The 22,345-nt window shown below is 42.3% G+C and overlaps 1 long non-coding RNA gene across 2 annotated transcripts; it reads left to right on the forward strand.

The window, feature by feature from the left end:
- The first annotated feature begins 2,151 nt into the window (after positions 1–2,151).
- Positions 2,152–21,864, forward strand: LOC122466469. Of its 2 annotated transcripts, XR_006291999.1 has the most exons (4): positions 2,152–2,206; positions 5,209–5,316; positions 18,864–18,969; positions 21,777–21,864. It is a non-coding gene; the product is annotated as an uncharacterized LOC122466469 (long non-coding RNA). The 2 variants fall into 2 exon arrangements; XR_006291992.1 differs by lacking the exons at positions 2,152–2,206; positions 5,209–5,316 and adding an exon at positions 16,344–16,474.
- Positions 21,865–22,345: the final 481 nt, after the last annotated feature.

A 22,345-nucleotide genomic window follows, 5' to 3' on the forward strand; every position in this document is an offset into this window, starting at 1 on the left:
AGTAAAGAGACTCTGATGCAATCTTCTCTTGATGCTAATCATCTATGGTGGCCTTTAACCTTAGTCTCAAGCTCTTTCCACTGATAGAATGCTCTCTGGTGATTTGCTGCCTTCTCTCATGGCATGCCAGATTTCTAGCCAGATTTTTCCAGTCCTTTGTTCCTGTAGAACCCAATGTGGCTGGAACATTAGACTAGAAGAGTTTGCAAAAAAATCAGTATGCAGCATTCTGGGGTTTTGAGTACATAAGCCATGGCCTCTCCACTTTGTCACCATTGGGGATTTCACGCCAGTAATGTGTTGGATGGAAACTTCTATTTTCATTGTCTTTGGGGAACATGAAGTTTTTCACTTGCTGCAGCCCATGCAGTACAAGGAAGTCCCTCAGGCTACTGCTGAAGTGGGTCTACAGTCCTGGATCATCTAGACTTAAGGAACTAAACTCAGCAGCAGCTGTTTCTTTTGCTTCCACCACACTCTTCTCTGATCTACACTTTTCTTCAGGAATGTGCATGGTTACATCCCTTTGAGATGGAGATATGGGTGCTGCAGTAGCTGCCAGGTCACCTACACTCTGACTAACTGGAAGATCAGGCATCTCCTCACATCCTCACTGGGGCCAGAAGGCTCACCGTGAACATTTGTGTCTATGTATCTCAGGAGAGCTCCTTCCTGCTTAGCTAGAAAAGCTTCCTTTGCTTTCTTTCTTTTTCTGCATGCTGCCCCAGAGGGATGTTTTCTTCTTTCACTCATGATTGCTGTTCTGTGCCAGCTATAGTGGCTCTCAACACTGAGTTGAAGGGGACAAATAAGCAGGCTGGTAGCAGGGCCTGAATGAGGGAAGATATCAGCATCTTAATGGCCTAACTGGCTCCTACTACTTAAGTTCACTGCCTGTTCTCCTCAAGTGGGTTCAGGGAAGCAGCAGGAAACAGGAAGCTCCCTGATAAGCTGGTGTTAATCAGTCCAGGCTCCTGGGGGTGCTAGAGAGGTACATAAGATGCTCCTCCTCCTCTCTCTCCCTGCAGCTCCTGCTGCTTTCTATTATTCCCTCTCACCTTTTCTCCTGCCTGCCTGTTATGTCTCTTGTGCCCTCCTTCCTCCAGCACAGCACTCCACCATCTCTGTGCATCTAGAGCAGAGAGAATGCATATGCACCAGCAGCAGACACAATTTCCTACACTCTGGGTCCTAGTGGCACCCCCCCCCCCGAGTCTGGCACCTGAGGCGGCCGCCTCAGTTCGCCTCATGGTAAGGCCAGCCCTCAGGAAGAGGTTGTAGAGTTACTTAGGAAAGTGAAAAAGGAGAGGAAGAACCTGGGCAGTTGAAATACTGGTAGATGTGTTGAAGTCATTGGGAAAGGAGGTGTCAAGTATTTTACAAATCTGTTCAGTGATATTCTTAAGAAAGAGAAAATGCCAAATGAATGGTGTAAAAACTTTGTGGGGCCCATTCTTAAACATAAAGAAGATATTACTTTGTGTGCTAATTATCACCCATTTAAGCTGATTTCATGTGTTATAAAAGTATGGGAGATTATTGAAAAGGGTCTGTGTGGAACAGCTGAAATTTGGATGGGTCACTATGGATTTATGCCAGAAAGGAGTATAATTGATGCCTGTTTCCTCTATGAAACCTCATGGAGTAGTTCAGAGAAAAGAGACAGCAACTGGGCATGGTCTTTGTGGACTTGGGGAAGGCATACAGTCATGTGCCAAGAGAACTAGTTTGTGGAGTTTGTGATAGAGAGGTGTGCCAAAAGACTATGTTTGTCTTATCTAGGATATGTATGATGGTGTGACTACCATAATCAAAACAAAATGGGGCTACAGCAGAGAATTTCCAGTAAGTGTTGGACTGTACCAGGGGTCAGTGCTGATACCTTTTTGGTTTGCCATTGTTTTTATACTGAGAATAATGAGAATATCCTAAGGAGCTGTGTTGGAATGTGTTGTTCACTTACGGCTTGGTGATACATGCAGAAAATTGTGAGACTCCTCAAACCAACTTTGAACAGTGATGTCACAAGGCAGACTGAGCCCAGCTCCCCTGGCCTGGAGCAGGTGAGCATAATGCAGCTAATTAAAGAGGGCTGGGCCACACCTGGGCCTATAAAGTGTTGCAAGCAGGCAGCTGAAGAGGAAGGATTGCGGCATTCTGAATCCTGGGTAGCAAAGGCTACACTGGAATGGAGCTAACTCCTGTGGTGAGTCTCTGGAGCAAGGCGGAGTTGTAGGGGCTCAGGGAAGCAACCTTGAAGCTGCTGCAAGTCGGGGAGCAGAGCTGTTTGAGGCTAGGAAGCTGCCAGGAGCTGGAGTGCCATAGACACCTGGGGAGGGCTGAAGTCTGGGGGGTGAGGGTGGTGAAGTATTTACTTAAGATTGTGTTCTGTTTGATTAATCTTTGTTATATATAAACAAAAAAAAACCCTTGACTGAGACTGGCCAGCAGAGGCAGCTCACCTGGTGACAGGTGGCAGCACGGTTTTGAGCAGGCAGAACTTGGAGTGAACATTGGTAAGACTAGGGATTTGATCACTGAGGGAGAGAAGCATCATAAAGGATAACACAGGCAAAAAGCTTAGAGTGAAAGAATTTAAAGACCCGAGATCAATGCTTGCTGACAATGGTGCCCTCCTGAGTGATGCCCAGCATCTTACCAAAGCTGCATGATGCAAATGGTGAGCTCTGACCCCAGTTCTCTGGGATAAAAGGATTCCAATAAAGTTAAAAGGTAGAGTGTATAAAAATGTAATTAGACCCATTCTAATGTACAGAACACAGACTTGGCCAGCCACAAGAAAGGAAATCAGTACGTTCTCCAGAAATAAATAAGTTGAGATGGTCAAATGGTTGGACTTTTCATGATAGGAAACAAAATGAGCTTGTGAGGGGCTTATGTGGGTTGCCACAGCTGAAGACAAATTGAGAGAGGTTACGCTTTGTTGATATGGACATATCCAACAGAGACCTGAGAGTCATATTGTAAGGATGACTTTTGTAATGATAGTGGATGGAACACAACCAAGAGGGCAAACAAAGTCTCAGGACATGGACCAGATATCAGTGGACCTCAGGGAAACCAATTTGCACAACAGTAAAGTGTACAATCATGAGTTTTGGAAGAAGGCTATAAAAATAAATGACCCCAAATAGAGAAAGTGAAGAGAAAGAGTTATTAACTATTATTCTTATTCTCCCAGGTCTTCAGGAGTATTAATGTACCCTCCTAATTTTAACATTGCATTAATATCATTGTCAAGATTCCTTCCCCACTCTGAACTCTAGGGTACAGATGTGGGGACCTGCATGAAAACCTCCTAAGCTTACTTTTACCAGCTTAGGTTAAAACTTCCCCCAGGTACAAATTATTTTACTCTTTGCCCTTGGATTTCCACTGCCACCACCAACTTTATCTGGGTTCCTGAGAAAACGTAGTTTGGACACGTCTTTCCCCCCCAAATCCTCCCAGCCCTTGCACCCCACTTCCTGGGGAAGGTTTGGTAAAAATCCTCATCAATTTGCATAGGTGACCACAGACCCAAACCCTTGGATCTTAGAGCAATGAAAAAAGCATTCAGTTTTCTTACAAGAAGACTTTTAATAGAAGTAAAAAGAAATCACCTCTGTAAAATCAGGATGGTAGATACCTTACAGGGTAATTAGATTCAAAACACAGAGAATCCCTTTAGGCAAAACCTTAAGTTACAAAAAAGACACACAGACAGGAATAGTCATTCTATTCAGCTATTTTCTCAGCCATTTAAAGAAACCATAATCTAACACATACCTAGCTAGATTGCTTACTAAGTTCTAAGACTCCATTCCTGTTCTGTCTCTGGCAAAAGCATCACACAGACAGACACAGACCTTTTGTTTTTCTCTCTCCTCCCAGCTTTTGAAAGTATCTTGTCTCCTCATTGGTCATTTTGGTCAGGTGCCAGCAAGGTTACCTTTAGCTTCTTAACCCTTTACAGGTGAGAGGATTTTTCCTCTGGCCACGAGGGATTTTAAAGGGGTTTACCCTTTCCTTTATATTTATGACAATCATAAACCTACAATATGCCCTAGCCAGACTGGGGAGAAAAGGCAAACGCATTACACCACCACCTTCATCGGGTTTGGCTAAATCCTCAGGAAGGCCTGGAATGTGAACCTAATATTTCCTCTGTTACCCCCTCCCTAGTGTGTTAATTTCTTCCTCCATCTGTATTTTCTTCTACCTCTTGTCTACCTTTCTCTTTTTGCCTTCTGTCTAATAAGAGTCTGGCTTGGCTTGCCAGGACAAACTTACCCTTGCATCACTGCTGTAACAAACAAACAAAAGATGATAGGCAATAAACAACCAGTTAGCCTGATCCTTGAAATATTTTGCCATGTCTTAATGTGGCTAATACAGTTGTGCGAATTGTGTGACATTCCTGATATTTTTTTCCAGGAACTAAACTGCAAGCAAAGATGACAGAGACAGATGCTGCATCCCCTTATTTTCACTGTTCTTTCCTTTGTCCCTGTCTGTGAGTTTCTTATTTCTTCTTGGGAAGAAGTAGAATCAGACTTCAACGACAGCAAAATAAATGCTGTCACCCGTAACTACCCCTTTCTTTCCCAACTGGGGTTTTTAATAACATATAAAGAACAAGCAAGCAAGGCATTTTAACCTTGGAAAAATCTTTCAGTGAAAAAATTAAAATAAATTTTACATATCTTCTAAGTTTCAAATGTTTTCACTCATTTTGTTTTGGCTTTTTCATTAATGTGTTATGATGGTCCTTTATATTGAATGTTGATCCTAATCCACAATTATTAGCCCTTTAATGATGTGTGACAGTAAAACAAGGGAATTATCAACACCTTACCTCTCCTGGCTTTACAGCTTCACTATTAACTCAATAGAGTGTGCTTAACCGCGCTGGTTGGAAAACAGGATTTCCATCTTTTGCGAAATTCTGATATTTCAGTATTTGTTTTCATCCTGATTTTGTTCTTGTCCAGTGCACAACAGAGCCCCAGTCCTGAATGGGTCCTCTAGGTGTACCTATAATGCAAATAAATAATAATGAAACAACTAGTCTCCGTAGATGCCTCAGCACAAGATTCACATTCCCTTCCCTCACAGCCATACAGTCATGGAAAGGACAGAGAAGGAGGATGAAAAATATTTTTTTTAATCTTTTCCTTTTATTTATTTTGTGTTTGTTTCTTACAGGACTGCCTCTAAAACACTGGATTATTCCTTTTACTGGATTGGATTATCCCATAATGGAGCAGATGGGCCCTGGCTATGGGAGGACAGGGCAGCTCTCTCCACTGATGTGTAAGCCACAGCGTGAACCTGTTCAGTTCCCTGTACATTTATATAAAGCTGGCATGAAACCAATAGTGGGAGGCGATTCCAATGGCCTGAACTCAGTAATGTGTGTGACAATGTGGGTCAGGACCTTCATTTAATCATCTCCTTGCCTCCCAGTCAGTGTCAGAGGCAGCAAAGGGGTCTAGGCTGTGGGATGGCGTGAGGATGAGTCTGTTGTGCTATAACCTGAAATTTAAAAAAACAGATTTCTTAGGCTGTTTTTTTTTTTCAAAGGAGTTTATGGGAGTTACATGTCCAAATCCCACTGAATTTCAGTTTAGGCACCTAACTCCCTTACTCTCCTTTGAAAATCCTAACCTTAATTATTAAACAGACACATGGAAAACCTACTTAGATGTAATTTCGTCTTCATTTTGTGCTTCATTTCTCTGGACTGGATTTCTGACAAGGAAGCTTTGAAAAAGGACTGATGACCCCTAATCTGTTTGGGTAATTCCAGAGAGACTTTTGCAAGATAGCAGTTTATTCCATCACTGTAGTGATCCTGATCTATGAACACTAAAAATATCATTTGTATTTATATGATCTATTAACCATTTGTAATTCTCTTCTTCTTTTTATTATTATACCTTTAGTTTTTAGTTTTTAAAGGATTGGCATCAGCATGATTATTGGTTAAGATCTGAGTTATATATTGGTCTGGCTAAGTGACTGATCTCTTGGGAACGAAAGAACATGGTATATGGTGAAATTGGTTTTCTATAACTACTCATCATAAAGTCCAGTGTCTGGGTGATGAAGCAAGGCTGGGATGCCTAAGAAGATTGCATTTTTGACTTCTGGTTAACCACTGTGGTGAGACAGAAGTTTACTTTTGTTACCATCTTGGTATAATAGAATCATAGAAGATTAGGGCTCGATGAGACCTCAGGAGGTCATCTAGTCCAACCCCCTGCTCAAAGCACAACCAACACCAACTAAATCATCCCAGCCAGGGCTTTGTCTAATGACGGAGATTCCACCACCTCCGTAGGTAACCCATTCCAGTGCTGCATCAACTTCCTAGTGAAATAATATTTCCTAATATCCAACCTAGACCTCCCCCACGGCAACTTGAGAACATTGCTCCTTGTTCTGTCATCTGCCACCACCAGCCGAGCTCCATCCTCTTAGGAACCCCCCTTCAGGAAGTTGAAGGCTGCTATCAAATCCCCCCTCACTCTTCTCTTCTGCGGACTAATCAAGCCCAGTTCCCTCAGCCTCTCCTCGTAAATCATGTGCCCCAGACCCCTGATCATTTTTGTTGCCCTCCATTGGACTCTCTCCAATTTGTCCATGTCTTTTCTGTAGTGGGGGGACCAAAACTGAATGCAATATTCCAGGTGTGGCCTTATCAATCCCGAATAGAGGGGAATAATCACTTCCCTCAATCTGCTGACAATGCTCCTGCTAATACAGTCCAATATGCTGTTGGCCTTCTTGGCAACAAGGGCACACTGCTGACTCATATCCAGCTTCTCATGCACTGTAATTCCCCAGGTCCTTTTCTGCAGAACAGCTCCTTAGCCAGTCAGTCCCCAGCCTGTAGTAGTGCATGGGATTCTTCCGTCCTAAGTGCAGGGCTCTGCTCTTGTCCTGGTTGAACCTCATCAGACTTCTTTTGGCCCAATCCTCCAATTTGTCCAGGTCATTCTGGACCCAATCCCTGCCTTCCAGTGTATCTAGCTCTCCCCCCAGCTTAGTGTCATCTGCGAACTTGTTGAGGGTGCAATTCATCCCATCATCCAGATCATTAATGAAGACGTTGAACAAAACTGGCCCCAGGACCAACACCTGGGGTACTCCGCTTGATACTGGCTGCCAGCTAGACATTGAGCTGTTGATCACTACCCATTGAGCCTGACAATCTAGCCAGCTTTCTATCCACCATATAGTCCATTCATCCAATTCATACTTCTTTAACTTGTTGGCAAGAATACTGTAAGAGATCGTATCAAAAGCTTTGCTAAAGTCAAGATATATCACATCCACCAGTTTCCCCATATCCACAGAGCCAGTTATCTCATCATAGAAGGCAATCAGGTTGGTCAGGCATGACTATCAGGTTGTAGAATAATCACCAGTTTGGGGTGCGTCTGCCCTATTTCTATTTCTCAGCAATTTGTCCTGAATTTGGCATCTTCAGCTGTGACCCACTCAGGCAACGGTAACACAGGTGTAAATACTGAAATGTAAGAAACTGTAGCCCAAATTAAGTCTCGGTGTAAACTCCACTGATGTCCCTGATCAGACGTGAATTTAGTGTCTGAGATCTGATTGGAAGCATTACAATTTTTCCAAGTAGCAATTATTTAAACAGACATTTAATAATGTCATGAGTGTAAATGCATGTAAATGAGTTGACATTCACATTGAAGAGAGGAACTGCTGTCAGCCTGCCATGAGTGGGTCCTAATCATCTGTGATTTAAGTTTTATCGAGCCTGTAAAACATGAATCAGCCCCAACTTTTTAGTGAATTCAAAGTGAATTAGGGTTAGTGTTTAAAACGTTGGTTGCTTATCCAAATTCTAGTGCACGAACCCATGGAGATGCAGCTGACTTTTCTTCCCTTTCTCCCACCCCTCTCCCTTCCCCCGACAGCGTCCAGCTATTCCACCTGCTGCTGTATTGCTGAGAAAGGTCTAGTGATCTGCTAATACCTACTGAGTTTTTAAGGACAGACACTCTATCCTCTATCCCCCAATTCCTATCACTTCCAACCTATTTCCCACATGAAGGAAGCTGTTGTGTTGCTTTTCACCTTCCTCCCAAATGAAGAGAGGGAGGAAGACTGTGACGAACTCTTCCACTGTTCCCTGTCTCTGCTAATGGAAGATGAAGTTCTTCTTCTGCTTCCAATGTTTATGCTGTTCCACCAGAATGCTAGAAATAAGTCATTTACAGCTACATCTTTTGTCTCATATTAAGTTATTCTCATGTAAAAAACATTGTATATTTTGAATTTTTTTAATATAAATAAGTGTGTGATCACTGTGTATAGTCAAGTCCCCTTCTAGTGTCTGCCCTATTTAGAAATTAGGAACCATCTACTTTCAAAGTCACTGGAATTACTTCATCAGCTCAACTTGTACTTTTGGTGTTTAAGGTCTTATTTTATCCCTACGGATCTTCTCTTGTGTCAGTAACTAAGTGGCCACAAGTTCATTACCCAAATAGCAAATTATATTTTAAAGAAGTATTTAGTTTTTCTTTTATTTCTTGCATCATCAAAGAGAATCCAAAACAACAGACATGTGTCTCTTTGTGTTCCTATAATGAGTGGAAGAAAAGCCATAGTATTGTTTAGTTTGCCAAAGCATATTTTGGCATAACCTTGTGATGAACATAAGTTTTTTAGGTGTCCTCGCTAGTGAGCGGATGGCTGGAATTGCTCACTTAGGAGTGGAAGAGTCTGAAAACCCAGAGTAAAAATTGCTCTGGGATTCACCATCCACAAACTAAAATATTCTGTCAGGAGCTATACCATACAACACTGAAGCTGAAGGTACCTTTGTGGAAATAGCTGTATCCTCTGGGCTGTTTTTTCAATTTAACAACATTATACATACATTACATTGTATGATAAATAATTGCAACCCAACTTGTAATTTAGGATTTCTGATGTGTGCACATAAATGGCATTAATGTGAGCAAATTGGGTAATTAGAATCAAACACTACTCAGCTTGCAAATGCAAAAGACCTTGTGCCTTTAAATCTGAGATAGGCAGACGATTATATGGAACTAGCCATCCAACACTAGAAGCAGATTCTGCTGGCCCTATGCCATCTGTTAACTAGCAAAGAAAAATGATTGGGTACAAAGGGGCAACATTAATTCTTGGCTGCAGTTGTGATGAGAGTTTAAAGAGAGGAGGGTTTTTTCGGGTTGGAAAAGGAAAAAGCAGGAAGAACTGTGATATACAGACAATAATTAATGATACAGCAAAGTCAGTCAGGTGCTCCTCTCCTGTATAACACACGTACATTCTGTAGAGTCTAGACACTGGATGGGAATAGGAACATGTAAATCTAATTCTAACCAAGAATTAGGATGATGGGGTATGAATGCCTCATGACAGAGCAATAGTGGCTCACTCAGCAGGTAGTACATTACACCATATTCAGTATCAATCAGCATCAGCATATGCATTCTCTTTTCAAGGCTGCAAATGCAGCCTTTGCCCAGATAATTGGTTCTGGCATGGAAAAATCTGTTACCACTTCTCTACTGAATGGCAAATATGACAAGGAAGTAAAGATTATCGTTCTTCTCATGGCTCCAGACTTCTTAAGATAGAAAATAAGGAAGAACTGGTAATATCTTTTCCTTCTTCACTTCCGTAGATACCAAACCAGGAATGAACGCAACAATGGGTCTAGATTTTATATTGCATTTTTATACTGGCATTGATAAGATGACCCTCTACCCCACATATGCATTGTATTCTTGGTCAGCATCAAAGGAAACTTGGCAGACAATGCATTAAATTAAAGAAGGAAATGAACAGACATTTAAAAACTAATAGAAGGAATCAATGGCAATGCAATTTGAATGCAATGTGCACTGCCACATACAGACATGGGTACCTCACTTTCATATGACCAGCAAAGGCCAAGAATGCTATGGAGGTGCTATATCCTGCCTGTCCAGCCCTATGGCTGGTTGCTATCATTAACGGGGGGAAACCCATCCAATCTTCAAGTATCCATGAGTAGAAGGGGTGTAGCTGTAATGTGAGCTCTTAGGAAGGAGGTTTGTCTTAAAATGAGGGGAAGAAACATGTTTTTTAGTAAATCTATTGGAAAATTTCTTGAGGAAAACAAGTGTGTTTGGTTGTTTAGACATTTTAACCCAGGAAATGGCATGGGATGGAATTGAAATGAAATAATTAATATTTGTTCCCATACTGGGTTTCATAGAATCATTGTCATGTTGCTTGTGGATTGGATTATCTCATAATGCAGCAAATAGGATCTGGATGTGAGAGGATGGTGCAGCACCTCCCACTGACTTGTAAATCTCTAGAACATCTGCAAAGTTATTTCTCTTTGTGTTGCTTATCCAATTTGGTACATAGATGGGGGAGTGGGGGGAGGGAGGGAAGAGTAAAGAGGAAATTCTGCTGCCAAAAATCAGAAATTTCTAACCTTTCACAAGGAACAGTGAGTTTTGTGATCATTCATCCTAGTCCCAATTTATCCATATCAGAAAATAACTGCACCATTTAACATGGCTTGGCAATTTGTGCACAAGAGGTACCATGGGGTAGGAGTATAAGAAAGGTCTGCAGTTCAGAGCTGATTTTCAGATGCAGAGCTCAGGGGGCTGGGAGGGGAGCAGCCTTCACAACACTGTGTATTCTGTAGCTGACTCATCTGTGCTATTATTTCCTCACTTTCATAAATGTCAACCTCACTCTCACATTGTTAAACAGCTCCCGGCTCCAAATGATCCCAATGGTAACACTCTCTGATTTTAACTTATCAGCAAGTGATTTGCACAACTAAACGTAAATTGTGTCTTTCGGGTTTCAAGTCAGTGAAAATTACCACGAAGGAGACTGTGTGGTTTTGGAAGATGGCAGAGCCTAGAACCTAGAAATCATGAGAATCATATTCTAGCAAGTCCTTTGCAGAATGATTATTCCAAGATTTCTCTATGTCCCTAGACTTCAAGGAAATGAAACTAATTTACACCAACTGAGGATCTTGCCCTATATTTACTATTTGTGTAATTTACCTTTAGTTCTTTTTTCTTTACTTTGGTCACAGAAAACTGCTGATGAGTTTGTTATAGAAGGGCATGGGACTTGGCCATTCAGAGTGGGGAGTAGTTTATGCGGATAAACCCCAAACATCTGGAACATTCATCAGTCAGCAGGGTTCCTCTTCAAATGACTAAGGAAACTTTTAGATTAATGACAGTGTGTCTAGTTGTTAGAGCAGTGGAACAGGCTCCATTTCCTGCTCTGCCTCTTTCTCTCTGTGTGATCTTTTGGAAAATTACTTAATTTTGTGCCTTATCTTTAAAATGGGGATAAAAATGTATTCCTATTTTATGGTGGTGTGATGAAGATTAATAAATTCATATTTGTAAAGAACTTTGAGGCTCTGGGATAAAAACACTGTGTATGTGTGTTTTTGTTAATATTACATAGTAAAAGCTATGCAAACTTCACAAATGATGCTGATGAGGATGGTTATTTAACATCTGTATTGTGATAGCACTGAAAGGCTACCAGCAGGCAGAGCCCCATTGTGCTAAGCACTGTATAAATATACAAAAGGGATGGGCCCTAATGGCACAACAGGAGTAAAGTTCATTTGGTTACCCCTAGGATCTGGCTAACACTGGCTTTTCCCTTCCTGGGAAAAAGGGAACAGGTAATGTGGGGTCACCTCTTCTTTAAACTGTCCCTCTGGAGAGGAGTGGGGCCAGCGCTGGAACAGCTCTCCTGTTAGAGAGGAGGATGCAGATAGGTGGCTCCTAGCTGGAACAATTCTTTCCTGCTGTTGCTCCTTGGCACAGGGTGTGTGGACATTCTAAAGGCAGGTCGGTCTCAGCTGGTTTGCTGCCCCAGGTGGAGAGACTGAATTAAGTCATGTGAAAAAGCCAGGCCTCTGGGAGGGTAGAAAAACTAGCCTGTGGACCGTCAAAGTGGGACAGCCACAGAGTGAAGCTGCAGGCAAGAACTCCCGTGTAGTTGTACCTGAGGAAGGGATATGGGGGCTGGATAGAGAGTCCCAGTGTGACGCTCTTTACCTCAGGGGGACACCCTACACCCCCATGTTCATCTTTATAAAATGATTGTGTGGTATCCAATGCAAAGTTTGTCATGTTGAGTGTCTTCAGAAGGCTCATGATTCACTGACCATGGTTGTTATAGTGATGTTATAGTAAGTGTTACAGTAATGTATCAGAGGGATAGCTGTGTTAGTCTGGATCTGTGAAAGTGGCAAAGAGTCCTGTGGTACCTTATAGACTAACAGACGTATTGGAGCATAAGCTTTTGTGGGTGAATGCATCTGAAGAAGTGGGTATTCACCCACAAAAGCTTATGCTCCAATACGTCTGTTAGTCTATAAGGTGCCACAGGACTCTTTGCTGCTTGTTACAGTAATGTTATAGTAAGGTTGTAGGTTATAATTTTATGTATATAGTTATGAGGCTGAAAATGTATCCTCATGACTTAAAGCAAGCCCATGCAAAAGATCTCCAAGAACAGAGAGGCAGTTCACACCCTGTCAGGGCATGGATGGGACAAACCCAGCCCAGCCTCACAGGAACAATGGACACTGGCTTAGGCAGCAACAAAGGAATCTATTAGACCCCCAAGGGAATCACCCCCTTTGGGACTGCAATGAGGTAATGCTCACCTGACTCTGAAGGGGGCCAAAGGCAAGAGGAAAGAAAGGACATGATAAAAGGGAGAAACATTTTGCCGTGATCTCTCTCTTCCACCTACATCTACAGACACCACCACCACCACCAAGAGACTGAACCACTGATCAAAGTGGAGAGCCTGGCTGAAGAGCAACTAGCCGGCCTGTGGCAAGAAGCATCTAAGTTTTTAAGGACATTGAAAGTGTTAACATCAGCTTAGAATGCATTTTGCTTTTATTTAATTTGACCAAATCTGACTTGTTATGCTTTGATTTATAATCACTTAAATCTATCTGTATAGTTAATAAATCTGTTTGTTTATTCTACCTGAAGCATTACATTTGGTTTGCAGTGTGTCAGAAACTCCCCTAGGGAGAACAAGCCTGGTACATATCAATTTCTTTGTTAAATTGACAAACTTGTATAAGCTTGCAGCGTCCAGCAGGCATAACTGGACACTGCAAGATGGAGGTTCCTAGGGTTGTTTCTGGGACTGGAGATATTGGCTGGTGTCATTTGCTTGCAAGTAGCTGGGAGCAGCTTACATGCCAGAGGCTGTCAGTCAACAGCCCAGGAGTGGGGGTTCTCACAGTAGAGCACAGTAAGGCTGGCTCCCAGAGTCAAGGATTGGAGAGGCCTAGCAGATCACCCGTCCAGATAACACAAGAGGGGCACATCACACTAGGGTGACCAGATGTCCCACTTTTATAGGGACAGTCCCAGTTTTGGGGTCTTTTTCTTATATAGGCTTCTATTACCCCCCACCCTCTGTCCCGATTTTTCACATTTGCTGTCTGGTCACCTTACATCACACCCAGCTAGAAGTTTTGTTTTCCTTTTTGGGAGAAGGCCAAGAAGGCAGGCCAGGCCGTGCATCTTCTCCAATGGCTCAGAGAACAGAGGAAGGAACAGTCCCTTAGGGTGAAGGGGTTGTCCCCAGCTTAAGGCTGGGTGGAAGACTTTGGGGGTTTATTTGGAATTTTATGATCATAAAATCAGAGCATCAAAAGGGCTGTTACTGAGCTTTTGAAAGCCTCTTTCTTGAATTACTGAGGAACCAGAGAGGAAACTGAGGCAGGGTGCTGCAGAGGTGCCATTGACCATCAGATAGTGTGTGGGAGGAGGCCAACCCTTCTACACTCCTCCTATGGAAGGGGAAACTGGGAACTCCAGCAGCTCCCCCATTGGGGTAACAGCTCCTCCTGACACAGTTCACATTGCCATGTTTGATGACTCCTCACTTTACCACTCCAGGAGAAGGAAGAGCCCTGGGGAGCATCACTCTCTGAATCCAGTGCAATGTGAAGCAAGCCTCTTCTCTGCAAGCCTCTGCTTTCAATACAATATCCCTTGGGCCACCAGGAGAACCCATTGGCCCACAGAGGAATGCATCCATTACTATATCCTCCTCCTCCGCATCCCTCTGTGCTCCTTTCAGATTGACTTGTAACACAACCCCTCCCCAAAACCACAAGAGCCTGAAAAGGGAAAATAAAAGGAAGGAAAGAATAAAGCCCGTCACAAAGGGGATCCAGGAAACTGCACATTTTTCCAAAGCAATATATGCTTGTGTGATGTGGTATACAAACCCTGCACCAGTAAAGAAGGAGTTAAACGGCTGCTCTGGGCCCAGACATCCCCCCACCCCCACCCCCTGCATCATACCTGCAAAGCATGTATGATTTGGAGGAGGAGCTCAAAGAGAGAGCAGGCCAGCTCAGTTGGGGTGGAGAGTGGAAGGGAATAGGTCTATGCTCTGAGCTCTTGGGAAGGAGAGCTGCAGGAGGGCCTGTTGCCTGAGTTCTGGCAACACTGACCTAACCAAGCCTACCCCCAAGGGGAAACCAAGTTGGGAGAAGGCCCTGAACACAGAAGGGTCCAGACCCCAATTGCCTAACCTAAGGAGAAAGCCCCAAAGCCTTTACAGGCTTCTGAAGACTTCCTCATTTTTTGCATTTTCTTTCGTATATCCCACAAGGTGTGGAGTAGAACACATGACCTGGCCTCGGGGCCTAATCATGGAAGGGCTGTATCATCACAAGGCCAGAGCAGCTGTCAACAGGATTTCTAGGAATAAAGAGGACCTGCCCTACCCTGTCTGATCAGTGTGTGGTGCCAGAGGTGAATGATCCCTTTCAGACCTTGCCATGTATCATTTCATTTAGCTCAATTTAACACCAGTCATTAGTGGAAGGATAAAAATCAGGCCAATGATGGGAAGTTAGCTTTAACTATGGAGCAGCAATGTGTCTCCCCTTAACAGCAAGATATTCAGTCAAATTAGTACAGCTCTAGTTCTCTGGAGAGACCAATGATCTAAGCTGCTCAGATGATGTGCTTTCTAACACAACACAAATTTTATGGGTGGGTTTATTGCTCTTCAGCCAGGTCACCTGGCCAGTCTCTTTCCTTAACAATTGTCTGTGCCTGGAGACAAAATTCCCTCTTCTTGAAAAGCCTCCTGTTCCTCCTCTCCAGCCCCTAATCTGAAGGTAAGTGACATAACCAAGAGCTCTGACCAGCCTCCTCTCCTTGGATTCCTAATGAAGAGGCCACTCCCTTACCTCCCCCTCACGTCTAATTTCATTCACATCTTGCCACAGATAAAGTATAAATGCACACAGTATTCTATTAGTCTTCTCCCATCAAACTCCACTGGAAAATTTAAGCCTCAGACGTTCATTCATTTCATGATTAAGTTTCCCTTTTCCCAATAGAATATGATAGCTGTAGGACCATCCCAAGCCAGATTTGATTACCACAATGGGGAACAACACAAAGAGAGCATCCAATTTTACATTGCGGCTGACTCATTTGCATTCTCCTCTCAGAACTGCTTCCTGGACCAAACACCAGCACTCAGCCAGTGCAGTAACTTTGTTATGAATGCTCTAGTATATGAATATATAAGGATGGCAATTTCCGAACCTCTTTTGCCTGGAAACATCCAAGGGAAAAGTTTGAGAGGAGCTCATGGAAAAATGAGAGAGAAAAATTGGGAACAGGATACAGAAAAGAGATAATGGACAAATGTTTGATTATGATTCAGGCAAAGACTGGGGATTGTTCTTCTTGTACCTAAACCTCTTCATCCCACCCCAGGTTCCAGAAAGGGGAAGTGGCTTGACTGTAGTCAGCAAATCTGTGGGAGAACCAGGAAGAGCACTCAGGTCTCCACTGGAATAAATTTGCCTCCCTCGTAAGGCAAGTAGGGAACGTGAACAGAGGCCATGGGCTAGACTCTGATCTTAGTTACATCAGTATAAATAGGGAGTGAATGTATTCACTTCAGTGGAGTTACTCTGAGTTTACACCAGTGTAACTGACAGACAAATCTCACCTGTGGTTTACGAAGTGCTTAGACACTAGCTCATCAATTGTTGTTTAGGCAACCTTGTTTAATAAATTCAATATTTAACTGACCTCAAGCAGGTTAAATTTAACACCTTAGGCCTTGCGTAAAACTACAAAGAGAGAAGATCATGTGAGCGCTTTGTGCGGGCACAGCGCACTTCAAACTAGCAGAGTGAGAACTTCCTGTGCGGTTTCAGATGGAGCATTGCAGAGTGAATAATTCTTCCCCTCTCAGCTCCTGTTGTCCATCTCCTTAGACGGCAGTGACAGGGTGACCCCGGACTGTCTCTTTCCATCCTCAAGGGATTTTCATGAAGGACATTAGTGGCACTTCAAAGTCTAGTTCCTGCACTCCAGCCTCCTGTGAAAGAGCTACAAAGGTATAATCTCCACATTCTTCAGGGGCTGTCATTGGTAAAGTATATAGCTGTTGTAAGAGGTATATAGTTTATTGCTTTTGTATAATTCAAGAAATGAGTGATTAGTTCTCCTGAAATGGACATATATCTGCAAACTTTACTATATTTTTCTTCTGACTAAAATTTAACAGAGACAGTATGGAATATAATACTATTTTATCATTATTTTTAGTAAGAGACTCTGAAAGGATTTATTATCTCAGGCAAACCCAGTGTTAGAATTTGATATATCTGTATTTTATTCAACTCTGGTCTAGTAGGTAGACTTTATAACTGTATTCACCAAATCTGCAAGATCAACATAAGCTGGAGAAGACAGGAAGTTGAAGTACTGTGAACCAAGGGTAATGATAATTAGAAATGGACTGAGTTTAGTGGCAGGATCTTTGTTATCTTCATAAATATTCTGGAAGCTGGACTAAATAGCCTGATAATGTAATGTAAATTAATGTAATGTAATTCTCAGATGGTACTAAATGGAGGAGTGTTGCAAACACAAACAAGATCAGATAGATAACCTGAAGCAATTTGGAAAGTTTAGCAAAATGAGCAGAAAATAAAATTAAAACTATTACGTCTGGTGTAATAATCCAAAACTTTGCTACTCAGTGATAGCGAGAAATGGAAAACAGATTAAATATATGCTTGCAATGCAGTAGTTAGCAAAAAAGGTAATAACATTTTGTGGATAGGTAGATGCATTGAGTTATAGGACAGTCTCTTTCTCTATGGCACTGATGAGAGCATACCTAGAATTGCACACTCTGTTCTGTTCACTTCCATTTTGATACACTATTATTAGTATTTTATTACTTATTTGTTGAACACCTACTATGTACCTTGCTGTATCGAACACAGGGAAGATGGGCCAAGATTTTAAAAAATGGGTGCCTAAACGTAGCCTCTTATATCCATATCTAGTCACCTGAAAAACTGATTTATGTTAAAAAATATTGAGCACCCCTCAGCCCCGTCCGAAATCTATAAGACCTACTGGCTGTTCTGTGCTTTTAAAAATCAGGCTGCTTAGAATGAGAAGCTAATTTTTAGCACCCGTTTTTGAATATTTTGACCATGGACCCGGTCCCAAGGATTTATATAAACATGACTTATAAAAAAGTAAAAAAGCAGAAAGTGGTGGGCAGTTTGGAACCAATTCAGAGAAAAGACATGCACTTTATTAATGGGACTGAAGGGATTGATTTATAAAGAAAGATTTAAGATCCAAAAGTGTGGAAGAAACTTTGTTCAAACCATGACTAAAAGGGAACACACGATAACTGTCTAGAAATAGTGAAAGTGTATCAACATCAAGGAGGGAAATAGGTGATTGGGGTGGTGTGAGGTTGTAGATTTAGGTGTACAGGGAGGGAGTTAAGACAAACAAAATTTTCCCAAGGTCAGGGGTGGAAATCCCTCTGCAAGAAACATTTAAAATTAGACTGGATAAAGCATGAGGTAAGTGGGGGAGTGGGATGGGAGGAAACACAAGGAGGAGGGTACAAGATGGGAAGCCTCCTGATTCATACTGAGAAAGTAGGGCAATCGGCTAGTTATCTTAGGTGCGTGTACATGAACGCAAGAAGCCTGGGAAACAAGCAGGAAGAATTGGAAGTCCTGGCACAATCAAGGAACTATGACATGATTGGAATAACAGAAACTTGGTGGGGCAGTTCACATGACTGGAGCACTGTCATGGATGGGTATAAACTGTTCAGGAAGGACAGGTACGGGAGGAAAGGTGGAGGAGTTGTATTGTATGTAAGAGAGCAGTATGATTGCTCAAAGCTCCAGTTTGAAACTGGAGAAAAGCCTGTTGAGAGTTTTTGGATTAAGTTTAGAGGCGAGAGCAACAAGGGTGATGTTGTGGTGGGCGTCTGCTATAGACCACCAGACCAGGAGGATGAGGTAGACGAGGCTTTATTGGGACAACTAACTGAAGTTTCCAGATCACAGGCCCTGGTACTAAGGGGGGACTTCAATCACCCTGACATCTGCTGGGAGAGCAATACAGCAATGCACAGACAATCCAAGAAGTTTTTGGAAAGTGTTGGGGACAAATTCCTGGTGGAACTACTGGAGGAACCAACCAGGGGTTTTTCTCCTCTTGACCTGCTGCTTACAAACAGGGAAGAATTGGTAGGGGAAGTAGAAGTGGATGTCCCGCACCTAGAACTATGTGCCACATTCAAGGTGGAGTGAGAGGGAGACTTGGTTCTTCCAACCCATACCCCACAGTTTATTCTGCTGTGAGATCATTACAGTTGCTGTAGTTCCTTAACATAAGTATCAGTTTCCAACAGATCCCATTGTACATCTCAGTCTACTCAATCCAACCTTTCTATCCCAGAATGCACCAGAAATGAGTGAGCAGGCAGTGACCTATGCAGACCTGAAATTTCAAACTCCTTCCAAGCAGCAGAGGAAAAAGACACCTAAGAACACCAGGAACAAAGGTGCGGTATGTTTGTAAGCATATGAGAACATATCTGCTATTACTGATATTCTATATTCCATGTTAAATCTCTTCCTTGAGCTGTACACATTGTATCTGACTTTATCTACTTATATTTTTACCTTTTTCTTCAGTGCCAGGCACAGTTATTTTAGTAATTTGTTAATATCTATCAAGCATTGAAATGCCCCTACAATGGTACACAGTATTCTAGGCATGGGAAGCAAAAGTTATTGTATCTCTGGAGCCCTAGAACGCTTTCTGTTATTCATAGAATCATAGAATATCAGTGTTGGAAGGGACCTCAGGAGGTCATCTAGTCCAACCCCCTGCTCAAAGCAGGACCTAATCCCCAACTAAATCATCCCAGCCAGAGCTTTGTCAAGCCTGACCTTAAAAAACTCAAAAGAAGGAGATTCCACCACCTCCCTAGGTAACCCATTCCAGTGCTTCACCACCCTCCTAGTGAAAAAGTTTTTCCTGATATCCAACCTAAACCTCCCCCACTGCAACTTGAGACCATTACTCCTTGTTCTGTCATCTGCTACCACTGAGAACAGCCTAGATCCATCCTCTTTGGAACCCTCTTTCAGGTAGTTGAAAGCCGCTATCAAATCCCCCCTCATTCTTCTCTTCTGTAGACTAAATAATTCCCGTTTCTCAGCCTCTCCTCATAAGTCATGTGCTCCAGTCCCCTTATAATTTTTGTTGCCCTCTGCTGGACTCTTTCCAATTTTTCCACATCCTTCTTGTAGTGTGGGGCCCAAAACTGGACACAGTACTCCAGATGAGGCCTCACCAATGCCGAATAGAGGGGAATGATCATCTCCCTCGATCTGCTGACAGTGCTCCTACTTATACAACCCAAAATGACGTTAGCCTTCTTGGCAACAAGGGCACACTGTTGAGTCATATCCAGCTTCTTGTCCACTGTAACCCCAGGTACTTTTCTGCAGATCTGGTGCCTAACAGTTGTGTTATCGCAAACTATTCCTCGTCAATGGATGTTGTTGATTTGCCCCGTATTCAAGGAGACATTGTCTCTTTGTCATGCCTTGTTGTGGGAGGATTAAAGGAGGTGACAGCTGAATTCTACTCTCCCTTCTGAAACCTACTTATACCCAAATAAAATACCATTTTCTTTCTGCTTTGCCTGATCGTAATAGTCAACATCATGAAGTCATTGCTGATCCTTAGTTGCCCACATTTATGTACTGTCCCAGAGCCTTAAAATAATTTTTGTCCAGCAGAGGATTTCCTGAGCTTCCAAGAAGTTGAGCAATTAGTTCAGAGAAGATGTCATTTTAAAATGCTCTTTAAAAAACACAGAAATAAAATATGGTCTCCATCTAAAAGAGCATAATACCTAGTGGCCTATTTCCACTGAAGTTAGTTGGAGTACAGCTATTGACTTCAATGGGAGCAGGTGCAGGCTTTAAATCAAGGAAATAGCCCTGGCTATGTTGAATGAGTTTATAAATATGTTTTGTAGATCACAGTTCAATTTGTTTTGAAGTATGTAAAGTGAAATTTTACATTTCAAGTTTTTCATTAGCAGAATGCATGAGTCACATGGGTAATCGAGTAGATACGTTATTTTAGCTGGAGATTTCTATAACTTTTAATGCTTATCTTTTTAACTCTAATTTTTGTGATTTATATTGTATGTGCAAAGCATTATATTAGTCACTTGAACAACTTTCAGTGTAAGTTAACAATTTGGGTAGGACTATAAAGAGGAGTCTGATACTGGAAAAAAGGTGATAAGGTGTCAAGTTTCCTTCCCTACTGTGAACTCTAGGGTACAGATGTGGGGACCTGCATGAAAGACCCCCTAAGCTTATTCTTACCAACTTAGTTTAAAAACTTCCCCAAGGTACAAACTTTGCCTTGGCCTTGAACCCTATGCTGCCACCACCAAGCGATTTAAACAAAGAACAGAGAAAGAGCCCACTTGGAGACGTCTTCCCCCAAAATATCCCCCCAAGCCCTACACCACCTTTCCTGGAGAAAGCTTGATAAAAATCCTCACCAATTTGTATAGGTGAACACAGACCCAAACCCTTGGATCTTAAGAACAATGAAAAAGCAATCAGGTTCTTAAAAGAAGAATTTTAATGAAAGAAAAGGTAAAAGAATCACCTCTGTAAAAATCAGGATAGTAAGTACCTTACAGGGTAATCAGATTCAAAATAATAGCGAATCCCTAGAGGCAAAACCTTAAGTTACAAAAAGACACAAAAACAGGAATATACATTCCATTCAGCACAGTGTATTTTACCAGCCATTAAACAAAAGGAAATCTAACGCATTTCTATCTAGATTACTTACTAACTTACTTAACAGAGTTTCTGAGACTGCATTCCTGATCTGTTCCCAGCAAAAAGCATCACACAGACAGACAGACCCTTTGTTTCCCCCACTCCAGCTTTGAAAGTATCTTGTCTCCTCATTGGTCATTTTGGTCTGGTGCCAGAGAGGTTATCTTAGCTTCTTAACCCTTTACAGGTGAAAGGGTTTTGCCTCTGGCCAGGAGGGATTTTATAACACTGTATACAGAAAGGTGGTTACCCTTCCCTTTATTTTTATGACAAGATGCATGTGCTGGATTCACAGATGTTGATCCCAGTACACTGACAGGCTCCTGTAGACCACTGTACTGTAGGACTAAACCTTTTTATACAAAAGTCCTGTCATGCCCTACATACTGCAGTGGTAGTCTCATATCTTCATTGGATTTTAATAAGATCCATCTACCTTGTCAGTGCATTGAATGGAATTCACTATTTCTATGCCATAACTCACTAGAAGGAAACGAGGAGGTGGTGACCTATACAGGACTGAAATGCAACAATGCTTCTGAGCAGGAGAGGAGAGAAAGGACTATGAACTCCCAGAGCAATGTATGCTACATTCTGCTGACTCCATATTTACTGCTGTTTAACTGTCTAAAGTCTACCTTGAACTGTATGAGAACATTAAAAGCAAAACTCTGCAAAAAGATTCAAGTCTTAAATATCCAACATCAAGACATTCAATGGCTGAGATGCCCACAAGCATTATCCACCTGGCCTTCTTGCACATTCTTCATATTAAGATATAAAGATAATTCGGAATGTATATAGTATGGGAGAATTGGGGCCAGATGGTTCTCAGCCACTATATGAATGTTTGAGGGGAGGAGAGCGGTGCGTGCCAGGACTGCCCTGCCTTCTACCCCCAACCGCAGTGGCCAGGCATTTTCTTCCTAGGTACAGGGACTGCTCCCCCATAGAACACACAGAAGCATTGGCCACCCCATGGTGAGGGAGACACAGCTGTGGCCTTATCTAGCCTCCTCCTGTACTATGTAATTCAGGAGACAAGCTACACTACCC

The sequence above is a fragment of the Chelonia mydas genome, chromosome 1 (genome assembly GCF_015237465.2).
Source record: "Chelonia mydas isolate rCheMyd1 chromosome 1, rCheMyd1.pri.v2, whole genome shotgun sequence".
NCBI lineage: Eukaryota > Metazoa > Chordata > Testudines > Cheloniidae > Chelonia > Chelonia mydas.